The sequence below is a fragment of the Nannospalax galili genome, unplaced genomic scaffold, assembly GCF_000622305.1.
Source record: "Nannospalax galili isolate Female #2095 unplaced genomic scaffold, S.galili_v1.0 scaffold34, whole genome shotgun sequence".
NCBI classification, from domain to species: domain Eukaryota; kingdom Metazoa; phylum Chordata; class Mammalia; order Rodentia; family Spalacidae; genus Nannospalax; species Nannospalax galili.
In genome coordinates this window covers 1,735,865-1,742,523 of record NW_008338996.1, presented here as the reverse complement: position 1 = coordinate 1,742,523, position 6,659 = coordinate 1,735,865, and positions in this window count along the sequence as shown.

Genomic DNA, 6,659 nt, shown 5'->3' with positions numbered 1-6,659 from the left:
GGAGTCTGGGAACTAAACCAGCGTCTTCTACATGAGCAGCCAGTGCCCTTAAACACTGAGTCAGCCTCCAGCCTCATTCATTCAGATTTTCTAGTTTAGTGGACTACAGGTTTTTTTGGGGGGGAGGGGGTGTTCCCCCCCCCCTTTTTTTTTTTGTCTTTTTAAGATGGTCTCCCTGTAACCGCAGCTGTCCTGGAACTCATTATGCAGATCACCCGCTGACCTTGAACTCACAGAGATCTGCCTGCCTCTGCCTCCTGATTGTTGGGACTAAAGGCATATGCCACTTTTTAAAAAAATACATTTAAATAAAAATTGTCAGTGTTGGAAAGTCTTAAGTGAAACTGATTTAAACGTTTTTTAAATGGGCAAAAGACATCAGTAGATCATTCACAAAGAGGAAACCCAAATGGCCAGGTTGGCCAAAAATATGAAAATATGTTCACCCTTACTGGCCCTGTGAGAGATGCAAATGAGAAGAACCGAGTCACACGCACCATTTCACATCCAGCAGTGTGGCAAAGAGCAAAAGTGTGTCAGTTTTAGGGAGTGGAGGCAGTTATTGTGTGGAACTGGGGCCCCTCAAAATCTGTTGATGGAGAAGTCAATTGCCACAACTTTGGAGAGCAGTTGAGCAATATCTAGTGAGACTGAAGATGCTTATGCCTGGGGCTAGAGAGATGACTCAGCAGTTAAGAGCACAGGCTACTCTTGTAGAGGACCTGGGTCCGGTTCCCAGCACCCACATGACAGCTAACAGCTGTCTGTAACTTCAGTTCCAGGGGATCTGATGCCCTTTACTGATGTCTGTGGGCATTGCATGACATGGGTATGCTTACATACAAGTAGGCAATGCACTCATATACAGAACATGAAAATAATAATTAAAAAGATGCTTATGGCTCCAGTTTAATGTCACTCAGCATGGAACAGTAAAAGATTAGAAATGGATTGACTATCCATCATCAGCATCCTAGTTAGATAATTGTGATGTATTTGTACAATGGAATAATATCCTGGCAGTAAAAATACACTAAGGCAATGCCCCTTAACATTCATACACGTTAGGGAAAAATGAGCATGGAGTGGCAGCCTAGAAAGAGTGAGATACACGACGTTTGTTTTAAACATTCGAAACTATGCTGTGTACATGTTTTTTTTTGATGGTAGGTATTAAACCATGCCTAGGCAAAGAAAGATACTAAATTTATCCGGGAAGTAAAGGGACTGGGTCAGAAAAGAAGCACACAGGATTTAATTACCACTGTAATGTTTTCTTTCTTAGAAGCAATAACAGGTTCTAAAGCAAATATGGTAAAGTATCAAGATTTGGTGAAGCTGGGCAGCTGGTCCACTAGGTTCTCTCTGATCCTTGTCCTTCCCAGCCTGTAACTTTTCTTCTATTTTTATGTTGCTGTGTAGCTGTTTTCCTCAGAATTAAAACATTGGGGTAGAGAAGAGGCTCTTAAGACTCAGGAAGCTAGTGAAACTTACAAGGCTCAGGAAACTCATGAAAGGTAGAAGATTCACAAGGGCCCCTACTCAAGGTTATAAAAGCTGTGAGCAAGGGGGCTGAGGTAAACTGCTTGCTGCCAAGCATGAGGATCTGAGTTCACATCCCCAAAGCACACATAAAAGGGCACAGTGGCACGTCTGTAACCGCAGTACTTGGAGTGACTGAAGACAGACAGATCTGGGGAACTCACTGGCCAGCCTGTCTGGCTGAAAGGGTGGAGGTGGTCTGTGAGAGATTCTGTCTCAAAACATAAGGTGACAGAGATAGAGGAAGATACCTGACATCAACCTTTGGCCTCCACACGTGCATGCTTTGTCAAGCACACCTGCATGCACACGTGTACACCACACAGGCACACACAATGTAGTAAACAGTTTCTGGAGAGAGAAGACTTTGGTGGAGCTGCCTGCAAGTTGGGAGCACCCAGGGTATGGCTTCTGTGAGCTGTGCCCCATGATGAACTGGGCTTTTTGGTCATTTCAGCTGCTTTTGAGTTACCCATGCTCCTGGGAGAAACCCTGATAAACTCATTCGTTCACAAAGTAGGCTCTGGAATTGCTTCTTCGGTCTGTTGTGGATGTCCTATCTGGAGTACAGAGATGCTTGTTCACGTTTTTTGGGAAGAGTCACATAACACATGTGTTTGGAGCATCTGGTCTTTGTGAAGATGGAAGACCCTGGAGACTGAGAGGCTTGTAGCTGATCACAGTTCCTTTCATGCCTGGGGGGCTGGTCACCCTCCTCTTTTAAGACATTACAATTTGCTGAGCAAAACTTCGCAGGCATCGGGCAGGATGGAGGTTCAGAGTGGTAATTTCTCCACTGCTCCCCTGCCCCGCCCCCCACATTGGGACACTTCCTTTCCCCTCAACTGTGCCTCAACACTGGGAGAAAATCTGACACCTCACACCAGCCCACTCTCCACCCTTGGCACTGTTCTCTTTTTCCTTACAGTTAAAGAAGACGTAGAAATATGCAAAGAAGAAAACAAAAGCATGTGTGATGGTTGCTGTCTTACCTTTAAAATCACCTTTATTGAAATGAAATTCACATACAATAAATTTGCCTATTTCAAGTATACAGTTATTAACTTATTTTGAGAGGACATCATTTTAGGAATATTTGTTCAAGTACTAAGCAACTTAGCATCCATGAAAGTGCTATATAAAGTGAGCTCACTTTTTACAGATATTTGAATATTACCGTCATGCAGTCTTTGGAAGTAATTGTCATGCAGGTGACCTGTTAGATGGGTCTTTGTTTCATCGCCTGACTTTGGGTGTCAGTTTAGAATGTCCTCAGCATGGAGGTGGTGAGTTTTTAAATTATAGTAATAAATACAGACATTAACACTGCTTGAAAACAAATGGGTTGACAGGGTCAGGCTGACCTCTTGACCTTGGTTAGCTGCCAAGCCATAAACACCTCTACCTGTGGCTTTTGTGGGCAAATATGAGAAGCGCCTGCCCTCAGTGAGATGGTAGAAAGAGAGCTTTCACCAGCTCTCAAGACTGTTCCACCCGACCTCTGTGTCACTGTGGAATCAGGTGGGCCCCTTCCTTTCTCTGAATTTTAGGCTCTCTACCTGTTAAAAATTAAGTGAACCTTTATTCTGGCTTTCAATATTCAGCAGTCAATTAGGGAACCATGGTATGGATAAGTTCTCTGCTGGGACCTTGGATGTGCTGTGAAGATGAAGATAGTCCAGCCTGCGACCCCAAAGATGTTCCTAGCCCAGAGCTGGTGGGGAAGAGGAGGACACACACATCAGCAGGTAACTAGATGGGATCAGACAAGGAAGTCCTCTCAGAGCAGACACTAATGACTTCCAAGATCCCTATGATGATAAATCATTGATTCTCTGTCCTTGGTCTTTGTGTCTCCCTCATGGGGTAACCTGGAATACAGATTCACCTAATCAGAGCTTTAGAGTTGCTCCCTGGTTAAACTCTAAAGTTTAGAACAAATGTGTGGTTTTCTACCATCCTTCATAAATCATTTTATATAAAGATTTGAACTGTCCCAAGCTGCATTTTTATATCTGAGAGACGTTTTGTCTCATTTTTATGAATTAGGCCTACATATCATATTCAACCAAATAGTGTGACGATAAAAAGGAAATCAATTTCTAGATTAGCATACTGGATAATTTTGTTCATGTATACATTTTAGAATAGATACTTCCAGAGAGGATTAAAGATATCTTCCAGACATTCCCATTAGAATACAGAAAGAACTACAATATTTACAGGATATCTTTTTTTTGGGATCAGGTGATCCATGAGTCAGTTGTGGTGAGGTGTGTGAGTTCTTAGTCCCAAGCTGGACTTTATATAAAGAAGGAAAAGGAAATGTGTGGGACCTGGTCCCTGGGAGCCAGGCCTCTGCCTGGGCATTTATGCTGGTGACAGGGAATACATGTAACTGGAGCTTGAGATCTGGGGTTCAGTTCCCAGCACTCATGTCAGGCAGCCCACAGCTGCCTGTAACTCCAGTTCCAGGGGATCTGACACCCTCTTCTGACCTCCATGGGCATCCACACAAAGTATACACTCACATAGATACTCACACATACACATAAATAAATTAAAAAAATCTTTAAAAAAGAAATGCATGTAATCGCTCAACAGATAATCAAAGAGCAAGCAAGGAGACAGTGGGTGCCACACCACATTCATAGGCTTTGTCGAGTAATGGTGGAACTGAGATTTGAACCCAGGTCTGGTGTGTTCAAAAGCTAAAGCTTATCCTGCCACCTGACTCTGCCTCCCTTGTATCATCATCACTGGAAGGCAATCATGGTGGTTTCCAGCATAGACAAAGGACACACCTGCTGGGTACTACCCTGGGTCTCACATGTGCTATTATCCCATTTTGGCCATGAGGAAATAGGTAAAAGTGGCAGAACTACGCCACAAACCCAAACGCCTGGCTCCCCAACCTTTACCTATCATGCCTCTCTGCCCCTATGAACATTAGTTGGTCTTGCATGGCACAGTCTCAGGATATTATATAATGATATTCTACCCTACAATTGATACCTCAGTGGTACCTAGCTCATCTCACCGGCACAGCAGTTCTGCAAGTCAAAGAAGGCATGGGGTGGGAAGGACTCCCTTACAGTTGATGTAACTGTGATTCAAGGAGATTAAGTGACATGTCCAAGGTCACACAGCTGGATGTTAGACACCGAACTTGGGGTCAGGCAGTTGGCTGGAGAGGACCTCCCAAGTCATTGCCCAATTCCTCATTTTCAGATGGAAGTTAGTGTTGTCTAGAGAACATAAAAGGCTTATTCAAGGACATGCAGGAAAGACTTACTCAAGGTCAAGTGGAAAATCAGCAGATGAGCCATAATGTGATCAAAGTGTCTCCCGGCCTAGAGATGTACATCATGTTGCTTTGTCAGATCTTAGGCAGTTCTCTGAGGTGTTTCTTCCTTTTATTTTTTATTCTTTTTTTAAAAAAATATTTTATTTAGTATTTTTATTTTATGTGTATGTGTGTATTGCCTGCATGTAGGTAAGTGCACATGTGTTGTGCAATGCCTGCAGAGGACAGAAGAGGCTGTCGGATCCCCTAGAACTGGAGTTACGGACAGTTGTTAGCTGCCATGTGGGTGCTGGGATTCAAACCCAGGTCTTCTTCAAGAACAGTGTTCTTAACTGCTGAGCCATCTCATTTTTTTATTCTTATTTTATGTGTATGAGTGTTTTGTCAGCACGTCAATGTTCCACATGCATGCAATGCCTGTGGAGGCCGGAGAAGGGCATCAGAGCCCCTGGAACTAGAGTTATAGACAGTTATGAGTTACTGTGTGGGTGCTGGGAAATGAACCCAGAGCAGTAAATGCTGGGCTTGGGGATTTAGCTCCATGGTAGAGCGCTTGCCTAGCATATGCAAGGCCCTGGGCTCCATCCTTAGCTCTGGGAAAAAAAAGACAAAATAGCAGCAACAGAAAGAGCAGAAAATGTTCTTAAACCACTGAGCCATCTCTTCAGCCCCCTCTGGAGTGTTTGTGTTGCCAAAATATGTTTAAAAATTCTGTAGTTGCGTGTTCTGTGACATGAGACATGGTCTCAAATTTCAAAGGGAATCCTTGCCTGGGTGGGAATGTCTAGGTGACCCTTCAGGACCTGTTTCTTCTTGGAGGCTGTGAATCTGTCACCGAATTCCTGGCTCTTTAGAGAGAACCTTCATTCTTGCAGCTCTTTGAAGAAATGCTCAGGTCTTGCCCCTCTCTTTTGTCTGTTCTGTTCAACATGTTTGGGCTTAAGTTGGGGCAGAAGCGCCAAGAAGCTTAGCTGGGACCTTTAGATCGATGTTCTAGAGTGTCGTCTTCCAAAATCATGATTCAGGACCCTCCAGCCAGCTGGGCCTCTCTGTGCCAGTCTTCCTCAGGCATTGGCCAGAGAGGCTGTGCCAATATTTTCACAGATCCTCCTACTGCAGAGGAGAAGAAAGGTCTGGGCCAGAGCCTTGCTGGGAGAGCTCAGCTTGTGGGACCTGTCCTGAGTGAGGAGCCTGTGAGCCTGGCGTGCATTTCCTTACAGTATGCTTCAGACAATGGATGCTTCCCCTGAGAGACTTCAAGGGGCCCAGGGCAGGGTGTGGCATCTGGAGTAGAGGCTGGTTAGGGGATAGGCCAGCAGGGAATCCAGAGCAGCTGACCTGCAGGAAGGAGGTTCTGAGGAGTTTTGGAGCTGAGAATGGTGTTTTGAATGGACATGAAACCAAAATAGGGAGATTCCCAAGGCAGGGAGACAGGGGTACCATAGGGAGTAAGACTCTGCAGGGACAGCCTTAGCCTATGAAGGTCACAAGAAAGCAAGAAAGAGCATGGGAGACTGAAACCACATTATGTGTTCACCTGTCCTTCTGGGCCAACCCCAGAACTTGGCAACTCATCCCTGTAGTGACCATGGCCTCTACATGACTTGACATCAGCTCTAGCATTTCCAACTTCCATAATTAGTCTATCTGGCCAGCAGCCACCGGCTCCAACCATCACAGGAGACATCATGTGGACCGGTTTCTTAGGTTGGCTGTTTGTGTATACACTTGCCTAGGTTGTGGGGGTGCAGCTATGTAATCAAACACCTATCTGGGTGTTCTGTGAAGGTATCTCATAAGATGATTCATA